At 36.0% G+C, this 15,823-nt stretch overlaps 1 pseudogene; it reads right to left on the reverse strand.

The window, feature by feature from the left end:
• Positions 1–12,633: 12,633 nt before the first annotated feature.
• LOC101345826 (poly(A) polymerase type 3-like) lies at positions 12,634–15,264 on the reverse strand (annotated as a pseudogene).
• Positions 15,265–15,823: the final 559 nt, after the last annotated feature.

The following is a 15,823-nucleotide window of genomic DNA, read 5'->3' on the forward strand; positions in this document are numbered from 1 at the left end:
CAGAACAATAAAAGAGGGAATAAATGGTGTAACCATAGAACCTTCTAATGGAGAAGAAGGCAAGGCGATACCAAGTAATAATAGACTGGTTCAAATCTAGGAAGTTAAGAGTAAATTTCAAGGTAACCACAAAGAAAGTTAACAAACCTACTAATCAAAATAAAGAAGAAAAACATAAAGTCTCAGTAAAAGCACAACCTACAAAAACAAGAGAGATGAAAAAAAAATCCCCAAACAAAAGGAACTCAGTACAGGAGAGTACTGAGAAAATGTCAGCACCACAAAAATAAATAAATAAAGCACTACAAAATGCAATCCCACGCCTAAGAATATATGCTAGAGAAATAAGAGCCATCACATGAATAGATATATGCAGCGCTGTCCACAATAGCAAAAAGATGGAAACAACCTAGATGCCCATCAACAGATGAATGGATAAACAAAGTATGGTACATACACACAATGGAGTATTATGCAAAGATAAAGACAAATGATGAACCTGTGAAGCATCTCATAACATGGATGAAACTGGAGGACATTATGCTGAGTGAAATAAGTCAGTCACGAAAGGGCAAATGTTATATGAGACCGCTACTGTAAAAACTCATGTAAAAATTTACACACAAAAAGAAACAATCTTTATCGGTTACGAGGGATGGGAGGGGTGGGGGGGAGCTAAATAGACAATAGATAAGTGGTAACTTTGGTGAAGGGTAAGACAGTACACAATACTGAGGAAGCCAGCAAAACTTGTACAAGGAAAGGTCGTGGAAGCTCCATAGATACTTCCAAACTCCCTGAGGGACTGAATTGCTGGGCGGAGCGCTGTGGGGACCATGGTCTCAGGGAACATCTAGCTCAACTGGCATAACACAGTTTATAAAGACAATGTTCTACCTTCTACCTTGGTAAATAGCGTCTGGGGTCTTAAAAGCGGGTGAGCAGCCATCTAATATACTCCACTGGTCTCAACCCTTTGGGAGCAAGGGAGAATGAAGAGAACAAGATACAAGGAAAAGATTAGTCTAAAGGACTAATGGATCACAGCTACCACCGTCTCCATCAGACTGAGTCCAGTACAGCTGGATGGTGCCTGGCTACCACCACTGACTGCTCTGACCCGGATCACAATAGAGGGTCCTGGACAGAGCTGGAAAAGGATATAGAACAAAATTCTGACACACAAAAAAAGACCAGATTTACTGGCCTGATAGACTGGAGAAACCCTGAGAGTATAGCCCCGAGACACCCTTTTAGCTCAGTGGTGAAGTCACTCCCAAAGTGATTGGACAGCCTCATAAAAAATAACGTGGCTAATGAGGCACAGCAGTCCAGCGACAAGGACTAGAAGGCAGGAGGGGACAGGAAAGCTGGTGATAGGGAACCCAATGTTGAGAAAAGACAGTGTTAACATGTCGTGGGGTTGTTAACCATTGTCATAGAGCAATATGTGTACTAACTGTTTAATGAGAAATTATTTGTTTTGCAAAACTTCATCTAAGGTACAAAAAAAAAAATCTATGTGAGATCAAATTGACAACAGCAACTCAAAAGGTTTGATGGGAAACCTAAGGAGCAGTGAGTTGAAGATGATGGTGATGGAATAATTTGGAAAAGGATAGTGAGAATAGCAGCACAACTGGAAGAACGTAATCGATGTCACTGAATTGTACATGTAGAAACTTTTGAAATGGTGTAACTTTGCTATGTATATTTTCACCAAAAAAAAAGTTCCTCTAAGGTCGAGAAGGGAGAGTGTTGACATGTCGTGGGGTTGTTAACCAATGCCATAAAACAATATGTGTACTGACAAAAAAAAAAAAAAAAAAAAACAGCGATGGAAAGGATCCATCAACATTTTAGTAGCTTGAAGAATTCTAGTTTAAAGAACGTCTATATATGTGCATATAAGAATTTGTAGGATAAAAATTTATGCCTGGAATACTTTTTATTAATTAGAGTTTTTGTGCAAAGATATTTGTGTTAATGAAACTTTACTTTTATGCTTTTCTTTATGTCACCATGTCTTCAAATGCAAAGATTTCCATATCTAAAATATAAAATCTGCAGAATTCTGTTGTCAGAAAATATTACATGACATTTTATCATAAGCCTTTTTAATTCCTCAGGGAAAAACAAATATCATAAAAATTTTTGCCAGTCTCACAATAGTGACAATCCAATATGGCTACTCAACATTTAGCTTCAAATTATGTTCTCTCTTCTGCTAACACAGACACTTTTCCAAATGTTCTACTTAATAATATGCCTAGCATATATGAATAAGAATGGCTTTTCTTTTTAACCTTTAAGTAACTATTAAAAATCAGGAGAACAACATGTTTCTGTGGTATTAGCAGTAGACACATAATTAAGCTAACTGTAGCCTAAGCATTGTTATTATTTTGTTTTAGTTTCTCTGGACTTTCAATTACCTGACATGATGTGAACCAATGTGCTATTAAAATGTACTTTATTTTCAACTTTAAGTTTTTTTTTTAACACTTACATTGTCATCTTTTCTGTTAATATTTTAATTTAATGATAACCATGGAGGACTTATAACACTTTTGTCTGTGAATATAGATCTTAGTTAAAACGGATTTAGCAGTTTCCATTCCATTTTCCATTGTTTGTAACTGACTGAAAGCTACAAATATTTAGCAAAATTGACCCCTTCTAAAGGGATCCAGACAATAGTCCATCCTTTATTCTTTGGTAGTTATCACAGCTTTCATTTCCACTCTGTTTTGAGGAGCTGGTATCTTCAAGGCAATGATAGCTTCACTTCCAAGTATTTACGTTGATTTCTCATAAAACAGAAATAATGACTGAATTATTTGGTTTCTATGATAAAGCCCACAGAGAAAGATGAGAAAACAAAGTAAGCATGCTATTTAATTAAAAAAAGGAAAAAAAAAGGTTCTTATCATTACTTTTGCCGTAAGAATTTTTGGAAGAAAAATTTATGTCCTAAATCAGAGCTGTTTGTGTTTGGGGAAGGGGGTGGGTAGGAGAATGAAAAAAGAAGTAGTTCTTCATGGAGAAAGTTAGTATAAAATACATGAATCGCTAAAACACGAATAAAAGCAGAAATGCTGAACCATTCTTTTACATGAATTGTTTTGTATTTCCCTGAAATTTTCTAAGGGTTATATTTTATATACATGGTGATTTATATGCTGTATGTAAATTGTCCAGGCTTTCCCCAGACAGCATGACACTCTGTAATCCAAACTACTAGTTGCAGAAGTCAAATCAAGGTGTATATTTTAGTTAAAAAAGAAAAAGAAAAAAGAGAGAGAGACGGAGAAAGACAGAGAGAGAGAAGTATATCTTAAGATACACTTAAGGTTGAGAAACTTTAACATGCAACAAAAGGTCAGGAATTCCACATGATGCCTGTCCGACATTCTCTTATTCCAGTGGAGGAGCATGCACAAATTAGTCTAAGTGGATTGATAAGTTCTGTCCCCATCTCCAAGTTGGGTAAGAGACTTAACTCTTTCCAATCAGTGTGACTTTCCATAAGTGACTGAGGAAGACCATTGCCTTTGCTGCTTTGGACTATAAAGAGAGATAATTGTAAGATAAAAATCAAAGAATGGAAAGAGAATCAAAGGATTGTGGGTCCTTGATGCCTAAAGCCAGCCCAATTGCTGGTATTTTAAGTTAATTGAATACTATCTTCCCTCTCCCTCGTTTTTTTTTTTTTGGTTTAAAATAGTTGGAGTTTGAGCTCTGTTAAATGTGCCCAAAGTATGCTGACTGATACATAGGGAAAAAACAACAACAAGAGTTTGCCATGCATGGTGAAGAAATATAAGAATGGTCCTATTTTGCAGCTGGCCAGGTTTGATACAGATTGCTCAACAGGAAGTAATTATCTTTTTTGACAATAATTTTATAGACAAACGTAGGCTTGTCAGTTGCTTGAGTAAAAATGATCTCAATCTGACAACATGTGAACTAAAGAAACAAGTTATTACATAAACCCAATATACAATAGTGGGACAGACATGATTACTACAGATTATCATGTTGAAAACTGTGAGAAATGGAGTTATACAGAAGTTAACGGTCCATGTTAGTTCTGAAATCCTGCATGGACGGTATGGGCAGTCTCTTCATTAGGACTTAAGACCTAGCATTGAGTCTCCATGGCTCTCAACTCTGCTCTGAGGGTTCTTACCTACTCCCCCTGATTTATTATTATATTTCCATGCTAAGTAGACCATTTTTGCATCTGAATAGCATCATCATCCCAATTCCTGCCTGTAAAATTTTGGGGTTCCACAAGAAGTTTTTTCATTTTGTAATCTTTCTTTTCCACTGGATCCAATCTGATGGTGTTTCTGCAAGTAAAATTCTCTTATAAAATTTATCAGTCCCCTATGAAGCTTATTTGAGTTCACTCCATTAGTCAAATGCAATACTCACAAATATATGCCAGATAATTTTTCTCTATTTTTTGATTCTATGGAAGTTTCTGAAAGTCAAAACTCTTAAACTTCTTAGAGTGGAACCGTGAGATATTGGATCAAAGGAGAAGAAGGACCATGGAGAAATCAGAGCATGGAAGAAGATACATGATAAGAAAGACATATATTTTAGTCTGAGATCACAGGATGTGAACCACAATGGAAATACTTCCTATCACACATTCCGATAAGAGCCTGAGAATTCTCTGGTGGATGAAAGCTCTCAGACCTCTTTGAAAGAAGTCAGCTACCATTGGAATAATAATGCTGGTAAGCATGACTGTTCTAGAGTTTACATGCCTGGCTTCATACCCAACTTCTATACTAACTGTAGTTTTCATATACTAAAATATGAACATATTATTGCAGAAGGTTGTTGAAAGGATACACGAGCTAATACATGTATGATATTTAGAAAGATTCTGGCACAAAACCATTGAATAAATGTTAGTGGTTATCATTATAACTTTTGTTATGGTTGTAGTTGTGATCACCGGTTGATGACCTAAAAGGAGATAAAACCAAAAACCAAGCCAGTTGCTGCTGAGTGGATTCTGACTCATAGCGACCCTAAAGGACAGAGTAGAATTGCCCCATAGGGTTTCCAAGGAGTGGCTGGTGGATTCAAACTACCTATCTTTTGGTTAGCAGCTGAGCTCTTAAACACTGTGTCACCAGGGTTCCAAAAGGAGATAAGCATAGACAAAGTATATTTAACATATTTGTTTATTTATCCATTCTTCAGAAACAAAAGTGGCAAACTCATATGTTGACTACCGATCAGAAATAGGATGTCTACAGCCCCTCCCTTCAGCTGGACCTGCCCTACTGCACCATAGCTGAGTGACTGGCCCTGCCCATTGGACAAGGAGGTGAAAAGTATCGTACCCACAGATGAGCAAACAACAAAGAATGCACAGCCCGCCTGCTCAGACATAACCAAATAAAACAAAAAAGTAGGATGAAACAAACAAATCTACATTCAGTAAATGAAGAAAATAGCTACTGAATGTCTGAAAGGCAGCAGACAATATCAAAACATACACACACAAAAAAATACAGGATGGTTCCAGTAGGCTTCCAGAATAAAACTTCAGATGACTTTCCACTAGAAGAAAAGGCACTAGAACTACCTGACAGGGAATTCAAATCTTTAATATTCAGAGCTATCCAAGAGTTGAAGCAAAAAGAAGACAAAAATGAGGAAAAAATAGACAAATTCATGGGAAACACAGACAAAAAAATGGAAGAATTCAGGAAAATAATACAGGAACAGAATGCCAAAATAAATTCACAACTAGAAATCATACAAAAACAACAGAAATCCAAAGGACGAACAATAAGATTTCAGAAATGGACAGTCTCATAGAAGGGCTGAGGAGCAGGTTTGAAATGATGTAAGACAGGATCAGCAAAATTGAAGAAAAACACTTGGATACAACTCTATTTGAGGAAAAATCAGGAAAAAAGAACAGAAAAAATGAGGAAACCCTAAGAATTACGTGGGATACAATCAAAAAGCAAAAATTTACGAGTGATTGGAGTTTCAGAACAGGGGGAAGAAATGGAAAACACAGAGAGGATCATCGAAGAATTGCTGACAGAAATATCCCTAATATCATAAAAGATGAAAACTGACCATCAAAGAAGCTCCACAAACCCCATATAGGATAGACTCGAAAAGAAAATCATCAAGGCATATCATAACCACACTTGCTAAAACCAAATACAAAGAAAGAATACTGAGAACAGCTCAAGAAGAATGAAAAGTCACATACAGAGGAGAAACAATAAGACTAAGCTCTGATTATTTCGCAGAAACCCTACACACAAGAAGTTAATGGGATGACATATATAAAACCTTGAAAGAAAAAAATGGCCAACCAAGATTACTATATCCTGCAAAACTCTCGTTCAAATATGATGATGAAATTAGGACATTTCTAGATAAACAGAAATTAAGGGACTATGTAAAAACCAAACCAAACTTACAGGAATTATTAAAGGGAATCCTTCGGTCTGAGAACAAACAATAACAGACCACAGCCTGAATCTAGGATGCAAGACTGTACTAGCCAGATACCAACCTAGGAAATGAACCCTCAAGGACTATCCAAAACCAAAAGAATTACAATAGGGAACCACAGAGGTTAATCTGTAAATGACAACACGATCAGAACAATAAAAGAGGGAATAATTAATCTAGGTATATAACTTTCTAATGGAGAGGAAAACAAGGCAACACCAAGTAATAATAGACTGGTTCAAACATAGGAACATAAAGGTAAATTTCAAGGTAACTACAAAGAAATTTAGCAAACCTACTCATCAAAATAAAAGACAAAAACATAGTCTCAGTAAAAACAAAACCTACAAAAACAAAAGAAATGAAAAAAAAATCCACTAACAAAAAGAATTCAGCACAGGAGAGTAAGAGGAACAAAGAAAATGTCAGCACCACAAAAAAAAAGAACCACCAAATGACAGCAATAAACTCACATCTACCAACAATTACACTGAACGTAAATGGCCTAAATACACCCATAAAGAGACAGAGAGTGACAGAATGATAAAAAATGGGATCCATCAATATGCTGTCTACAAGAGACACTCCTCAGAAACAAAGACATAAATTTATTAAAAATCAAAGGATGGAAAAAAATATATCAAGCAAACAGCTACCAAAAAAGAGCAAGAGTGGCAATACTAATCTCAGATAAAATAGACTTTAAAACAAAATCTACCATAAACAAGAAAGAAGGGCACTATATAATGATTAAAGGGATGATACATAATGAAGACATAACCAAAATAAACATCTACACATCCAATGACAGGGCTCCAAAATACATAAAATGAACTCTTACGGCACTGAACAGAGAAATTGACAGTTCCACAATAATAGTAAGAGACTTCAATACACCACTGTCAGTAAAGGACAGAACATCTAGAAACTCAACAAAGATACAGAAGAGCTAAAGGGCACTATCAGCCAACTTGACCTCATAGACACGTATAGAACACACCAGCCAACGGCTGCAAAGTACACATTCTTTTCCAAAGCACATGTAACATTCTCCAGAATAGGCCACATCTTAGGCCACAGAGCAACCCTTGACAAAATCAAAAACACTGAGATAATACAAAGTATCTTCTCTGACCACAACACCATCAAGGTAGAAATTAATAACAGGAAGAGCAAGGAAAAAAAAAAAATCAATTACATGGAAACTGAATAACACCCTGCTTAAAAACCACTGGGTAACAGAAGAAATCAGAGATAGAATCAAAACATTCCTAGAATCAAACAAGAATGAAAACACATCATACCAAAACCTTTGGGACACAGCAAAGGCAATCCTAATAGGGCAATTTATATCAATACACGCACATTTCAAAAAAGAAGAATGGGATGAAATCAAAACCTTGGCTACACAACTCGAACAAATAGAAAGAGAACAGCAAAAAAAGCCCACAGCCACCAAAAGAAAGGAAATAATAAAGATCAGAGCAGAAATTAATGAAATAGAGAATAGAAAAACATAAAAAATTAATAAACAAAACCAAAAGTTGGTTCTTTGAAAGGATCAACAAAATTGACAAACTACTGGCCAAACCGACCAAAGAAAAACAGAGAGAACACAAATAACCCAAATAAGAAACGAAATGGGAAACATTACAACAGACTCAACTGAAATAAAAAGGATCATAATAGAGTATTATGAAAAACTATGCTCCAACAAATTTGAAAATCTAGAGGAAATGGATGAATTTCTAGAAACACACTACCTACTCAAACTAACACAAAATGATGTGGAAAATCTGAACAGACCCATAAGAAAAGAAATTGAAAAGGTAATAAAAAACTCCCAACAACAACAACAAAAAACCCCTGGCTCAGATGGCTTCACTGGAGAATTCTACCAAACAGTCAGAGAAGAGCTTACACTAGTACTACTCAAACTATTTCAGAACATAGAAAAGGAAGTGGCACTTCTGAATTCATCTTATGAAGGCAGCGTAACCCTGACACCAAAACCAGGCAAAGACATCACAAAAAAAGAAAATCACAGACCAGTATCTCTCATAAATATAGATGCAAAAGTTCTCAGCAAAATTCTAGCCAATAGAATTCAGCATCATATCAAATAATAACACACTATGACCAAGTAGGATTCATACCAGGTATGCAAGGATGGTTCAACTTTAGAAAATCAGTCAAAGTAATCCAGCAGATAAATAGAAGAAAAGAAAAGAATCGCATGATCACCTCAATTGATGCAAAAAAAGGCATTCAATAAAGTCCAACACCCAGTCCTTATAAAAGCGCTTAATAAAATAGGTATAGAAGGGAAATTTCGCAACATAGTAAAGGGCATCTATGAAAACCAATGGCCGACATCAGTCTGAATGGAGAGAGGCTGAAAACATTCCCCTCGAGAACAGGAACAAGACAAGGATGCCCTTTATCACCACTCCTATTTAACATTGTGCTGGAAGTCCTAGCTAGAGCAATAAGGCAAGAAAAAGAAATAAAGGACATCCAAATTGGTAACAAAGAACTTAAACTGTCATTATTTGCGGATGATATGATAGTATACATAGAATACCCAAGAGACTCTACAAGAAAACTACTGGAACTAAGAGAAAGATTCAGCAGAGTAGTAAGATACAAAATAAACATACAAAAGTCAGTTGGATTCCTATACACCCATAAAGAGAACAATGAAAATGAAATCAGGAAAACAATACCATTTATAATAGCCCCTAAAAAAATAAAATACTTAGGAGTAAATCTAACTGGGGATGTAAAAGACCTATATAAAGAAAACTACAAAACACTACTGCAAGAAACCAAAAGAGATCTATATAAATGAAAAAAATATACCACGCTCATGGGTAAGTCGACTCAACATTGCGAAAAAGACAATTCTACCCAAAACGAAGTATAAATACAATCCTGATTCAAATACCAACAACATTCTTTAAAGAGATGGAAAAGCTAATGATTGACTTTATATGGAAAGGGAAGAAGCCCTGGATAAGTAAAGCACAACTGAAGAAGAATAAAGTAGGACTCGCACTACCTGACCTCAGAACCTACTATACAGCCAGTGTAGTCAAAACAACCTCGTTCTGTACAACAACAGAAACATTGACCAATGGAACAGAATGACAACCCAGACATAAATCCATCCACCTACAGTCCACCTGGTCTTCAACAAGGGCCCAAAGTCCATCACATGGGGAAAAGACAGTCTTTTTAACAAATGAGGCTGGCAAAACTGGATGTCCATCTGCAAAAAAATGAAACAAGACCCATACTTACCTCACACCATACACAAAAATTAATTCAAAATGGATCGAAGACCTAAATATAAAGCCAAAAAATACAGAGTTTATAGAAGAAAAAATAAGATCAACACTAGAGGCCCTAATATGTGGCATTAACAGGATACAAACCATAACCAAGAACACACAAACTCCAGAAGATAAGCTAGATAACTGGGATCTTCTAAAAATTAAACACTAATGCTCATCAAAAGACTTCACCAAAAGAGTGAAAAGAGAACCTACAGACTGGGAAAAAATTTTTGGGTATTACAGATCTGACAAATGTCAAATCTCTAAAATCTTCAGGAAAATCCAATACCTCTACAACAAAAAGACAAATAATCCAATTAAAAAATGGGCCAAGGAAATGAACAGACACTTTACCAAAGAAGACATTCAAGTGGCTTCACAGACACATGAGGAAATGCTCCCAATCACTAGCCATTAGAGAAATGCAAATGAAAACCACAGTGAGATATCATCTCACCCCGGCATTACTGGTAGGAATAAAAAAAACAGAAAATAACAAATGTTGGAGAGGCTGCAGGGAGATCGGAACTCTTATGCACTGCTGGTTGGGATGCAAAATGATATAATTATTTTGTACGACAAAGGGGAGGGATGGGGATGGAAAAACACTAAATAGACAATAGATAAGTGGTAACTTTGGTGAAGGGTAAGATAGTACACATTACTGGGGAAGCCAGCACAACTTGTACAAGGAAAGGTCATGGAAGCTTCATAGACACATCCAAACTTCCTGAGGGACCGAATTTCTGGGCTGAGGGCTGTGGGGACCATGGTCTCAGGGAACATCTAGCTCAATTGGCATAACACAGTTTATAAAGACAATGTTCTACATTCTACCTTGGTGAGGTCTTAAAAGCCTGTGAGCAACCATCCAAGATACTCCACTTGGCTCACCCCTTTGGGAGCAAGGGAGAATGAAGAAAACTAAAGATAGAAGGAAAAGATTAGTCCGAAGGACTAATGGACCACCAGATTGAGTCCAGTACAGCTAGATGGTGCTTGGTTACCACCACTGACTGCTCTGACAGGGATCACAGTAGAGGGTCCTGGGCAGAACTAGAGAAAAATGTAGAACAAAATTCTAACTCACAAAAAGACCAAACTTACTCGCCTGACAAAGACTGGAGAAACCCCAAGAATACGGCCCCTGGACCCTTTTAGCTCGGTAATGAAGTCACTGCTGAGGTTCATCCTGCAGCCAAGGATGAGACAGGCCCAGCAAGGGCACAGCAGCCCAGGAACAAGGACTAGAAGGCAGGAGGGACAGGAAAGCTGGTAATAGGACACCCAAGGTCGAAGAGGGAGAGTGTTGACATGTCGTGGGGTTGTGAACCAATGTCATAAAACAATATGTGTACTAACTGTTTAATGAGAAACTAGTTTTTTCTGGAAATTTTCATCTGAAGTACAATAAAAAAATTTTAATATAAAAAAAAGAAATCGGATGTCATCTTTCATCAAATTTCACATGAATGTTTCAAAAATTTAACCAATCAAAATTTTAAAAGGAGACTACTGCCACAATCCAAAAGGGAGAAAAGAATCACATACCTATTATTTAGCTCCAGAATTGTTACCAGTTATACAATACAATACAATTGATTTATTAATTTTATTCATAATAATTTGCCAAGTACTTTTAGTTTTCTATCATTAAAACTAATTATTTCAAATAAACTATTAGCTCTCCTACTTTTTTTTTTTTCTTTTCAATTCATAATCACAAACGTTTAAACAAACCTTGTATGCTGGGGATAATTCTAATGTGGTTATAGCATATAATTCATTTTATTTGTTGCTGGATTTGGTTTGCTGTTATGTTGTTGAGAATAATTGCAACTACAGCTATAAAGAATATTGGTCTCCAGGTTTCTTTTTTTGTGAAGCCTTGATTTTTTATTTATTGTCTCACTGATGAGTTGGAAAGTGTTTCCTCCTCTTTCACTTATTGAAAGAGCTTGTTAACGATTGGTGTTGTTTCTTCTTTGAGTGTTTGGTAGAATTTATTAGTGAAGCCTTCTGGACCTTGGCTTTGTGGGAAGTTTTTTAGGTCCTAATTCAATGACTTTACCTGTCACAGGTCTATTCAGATTTTCTCTTTCTTTTTGCGTCCATTTTTGAAGTTTTTGTCTTTCTAGAAATTTGTCTGTTTCTATGTCAGACTATTTAATTTTAATGCCGATATAAAGCAAATGGGGGCCGTGGTGTTGCAGGGGTAGAATTCTCACCTTCCAGGATGGAGACCTGGTTTCAGTTCTTGGCCAATGCACCTCACATGCAGGCATTGCTTACCTGTCAGTGGAGGTTCGTGTTGCTGTGATGCTGAACAGGTTTCAGCAGAGCTTCCAGATAAATACGCACTAGGAATAAAGGCCTCATGATCTTCTTCCGAAAATCCATCAGTAGAAACACTATGGATTAAAATGGATCAATCCTGTTGTACATGGGGTCATCATGAGTCAGGGGCCAACTTGACAACAAACAGCAGCAGCGACAATAATTTTAAGGACATGCAAAACCTTGGTTCCAATTCATTTGTTATCTCCTCAACCTTTGTGTTTTTGTCACATAAATTACATTTTATTCACTGTGATCCCATCGCTACAGGTTCACAATTACTGTTTCATGTGATTGTCATTTAAATAAGAAGAAATGAGTTACAAACCAAAATACATTTATAATATAGTTCATATTTACCTGCGTAGTCACTTTTGTCAATGCTCTTGATTTCTTTGTGGGAATTCAGTTACTGTTTAGTGAGTTCTTTTTGTCTACAATCAAACTTATTTTAATATAATCTTTACACATGCCATTTAGAAAATACCAAGAAAAAATTATGTGCAAGAGTTGATGCTATTGCATTTGGATAAAGCTGGCTAGCTCTTGCTGCTAGCAGAGACCAGGAAACACCACCGAGGAAACCTAATATATCGGAATAGATGTGGCATTTGGCCCACAGTTTGATAGCTCTCAGAGTTAACCTGAAGTTGTCAATGTTTGGTACTGAATGTAAAATTTCATGTTACCCTGCAACCTTTAAGATGTCTTATGCATTTTATATCTAAATTTCTAAGCACACTGTCATTTTGTTAAGTCCAGATCTTCTCGAATAGTCTGCAGTGCTAATCTTGCAAACAAACTATTAGTCTCTATCCCTTCAAAACACAGCTTTATAACTGGCACAAGTGGTTCTTCCACAGCTCTTCAATATTTGATTTTTTTCCTGTAATTTCAATTTATCATAGAATGAGGTGAAAAAGTCACTTCAGGCAACAGGTCTTAGTGCAACACACAATGCATCAACCATCAGAACCTTTTGTGTGTACTCCTAATCTGTAAGCTCCTAATGTGAAATTTTTTCCTCCAACATTTTCAATTACAGATTGTGGAAGATGCTTGCTTTCACTAATTTCTCATATTCACTCTTTTACTAGGTTATTCAATTTGCCCAAAATTAAAGTCCTGTGATGAAGCTTTACCTTCTTTTCAAAATCCCAATTCTGTCTGAAGTGTTCCCTTTAGTATTTCTTGTAGGGCAGGTCTGCTGGCAAATAATTGTCTGGCAAGTTATTAATATCTCCTTCATTTTCAAAGGCTAGTCTTGATGAATAAAGAAGTCTTAACTGACATTATTTTCATTCAGCACTTTGAATAATTCATCCATGTTTTTCGGGTCTTCATGATTGCTGCTGTAAAATTAGCTGTTAATATTATTGAGGGTCATTTTTTTCTGTTACCGCCTTCAAGATTCTTTCTTTTTTTCTTTGTTTTTTTTTTTCTTTCTATATTTGACCATAATTTGTCTAGGTGTGACTATGATTTGTCTTTGAGTTTATCCTGCCTGGAGTTCATTGAGGTGCTTGGATGTTTTTCATTAGATTTGAGATTTTTTTAAGCTATTATTTCTTCAGATATTCTTTATTCTTTCTATCTCTCTTCTCTCTTTCAGTGCTCCCATTATGCATATGTTGGTATGATTGCAGGTTTCCCACATTTCTCTGAGGTTCTGCTAATTTTTCTTCATTTTCTCCCCTATTCTGCATAACCATTTACCAAGAGTTCTGCATGCGTGTGTTGGGGTCTTGGGGCACGCCTTCAACACTCTATCAGTTTACAGCTCGGCGTTAGCTTTCACTTCCTGATTGTGCAGAGTCTTAAGGTCAACTAGAGGGCGATTAGGGCATTTTTAGGTCTTTCCTGGGCATGCATATACTCTTCCACATGCTTATGACCCTCTATATCCCTAGAAATTTGTCAATGTTGTTTAAAGCCCCCTAATGGACATCTCACTCCCCAGGGTTTCCATCTAAGGTTTTGGCCAGTCTCTTTTTTGCCCCAGCTGGTATTCTTGTCTCAGCTTCTGCAATTAAAAAAAAAAAAATGGCCACTGGTGTTTTTGTTATTGTTTTGTTTTTTGGCAAACACTCAGAGGGAAGGGCTTTTCTAACTTAACAAGTTCTGAGTCTAATCAGATAAATACAAGCTCTGTGAATCGTGCTTATTCAGGAAGCACCTGACACGTCAAACAGTGACAATTATCTGAGGATAGGGTTTTTTTCCAATTCTATTCTTCACCCTCTAGGGACTACTAGACTGCTAGGTTTCACATCTACCTTGCAACTCCACTGGTTTTCAAGGATCTCATGGAGTTGAGAAGGGAGGGATGGGAATAGGGTGCATAAAAAATGCCACAAATTAACTATTTTTTACTGATAGTTATCTGTGTTTCTCGAGTAAACATTCCTCAGATTGAAGTTTTTGGCTAATTTCCAGATTTCTGAAAAAGTTGATTTTCACATTTTTTTCTATTGTATTCATTGCTTTCCAGAGCAGCAGATTTTCAGAGGTCTTTACTCTGTTATTCCAAAAGTGATTCTCAAGTCTTTCGTTTTTAAATGTTAAAACTTCTAATTATTTTTTCACTGTAGTTCAAACAAAAACCTATCTGTGGACAGCATACAGCCATAGAGAGAGCTTCTTATGAGGCTCGTGTTCAGGTCAAGAAATTAAGTGAACACAATCTGATGAAAAATACTGATGGGGAAAGATTTTTTATGGTATCACCTTATTATGGTTTTAAAAATGGGAATATTATATTTCAGAATCAGCCAATAAATTTAATTATCTCTACTTTAGACTATTTAAGAAGCCATGAAAGCAGGAGAAATTTCCTCAGACAAATACGTAAATTCATCACTTACAACTTCTACTTTCCACAGATCATTTGAATATAATTCAGACAAGTTCTTTACCACTTTATAATAAGGATCACCTTTCCTCCTTTGTCCAATGACATGTTCATCAGTTTTTCATAAAAATTCACCAGAAGCACATTTAACATCCACATTTCTAACAATGTTCTATTCATGACAATGGAAAATTTCTCTACAAGAGTCTTCATTTCTTTCTCAGCTTTCATTACAATTGCCCTTAATATTCACAATTCTACCAACAATCTCTTCAAGGCAATCTAGGCTGTTACTAGGAAATATATCCAAATTTCCCCAGTGTCTACACAATTCCAAATCCCCTTCTACACTTTAGGCATTTGTTAGAGCAGCACCCCCACTGTCTGGTACCAGGTTCTTCCCCCTGTGTGTCTATTCTGCTCTTTATAAGACGCAGCTTTAAAGTGATTAGGTTTAGGACCCACTCTAATCTAGTATGGCCTTATTAACATAAAAAAATGAAACTCTATTGCCAAACGGAGTCCTATTTATAGATACATGGATTAGGAACTCAAAATATATTTTTGAGGTGACATAATTCAATCCATAACAGTAAGTGTGAAGGACTTATAACTTCAGATTTATATAATTTATGGTTGGTTAAAATTTATTATGTTTAAGTTCACCAAAAAGAATATTTTATGTGATTTCATTTAGATATGGTAGTTTCAATTACTGTTTTGTTGAACTTGAAAAATCTCTGAAGTTAAACAACCCTTTCTAGTATTACTAATATATATATATATATAT

Source organism: Trichechus manatus, unplaced genomic scaffold, assembly GCF_000243295.1.
Source record: "Trichechus manatus latirostris isolate Lorelei unplaced genomic scaffold, TriManLat1.0 scaffold00152, whole genome shotgun sequence".
NCBI lineage: Eukaryota > Metazoa > Chordata > Mammalia > Sirenia > Trichechidae > Trichechus > Trichechus manatus.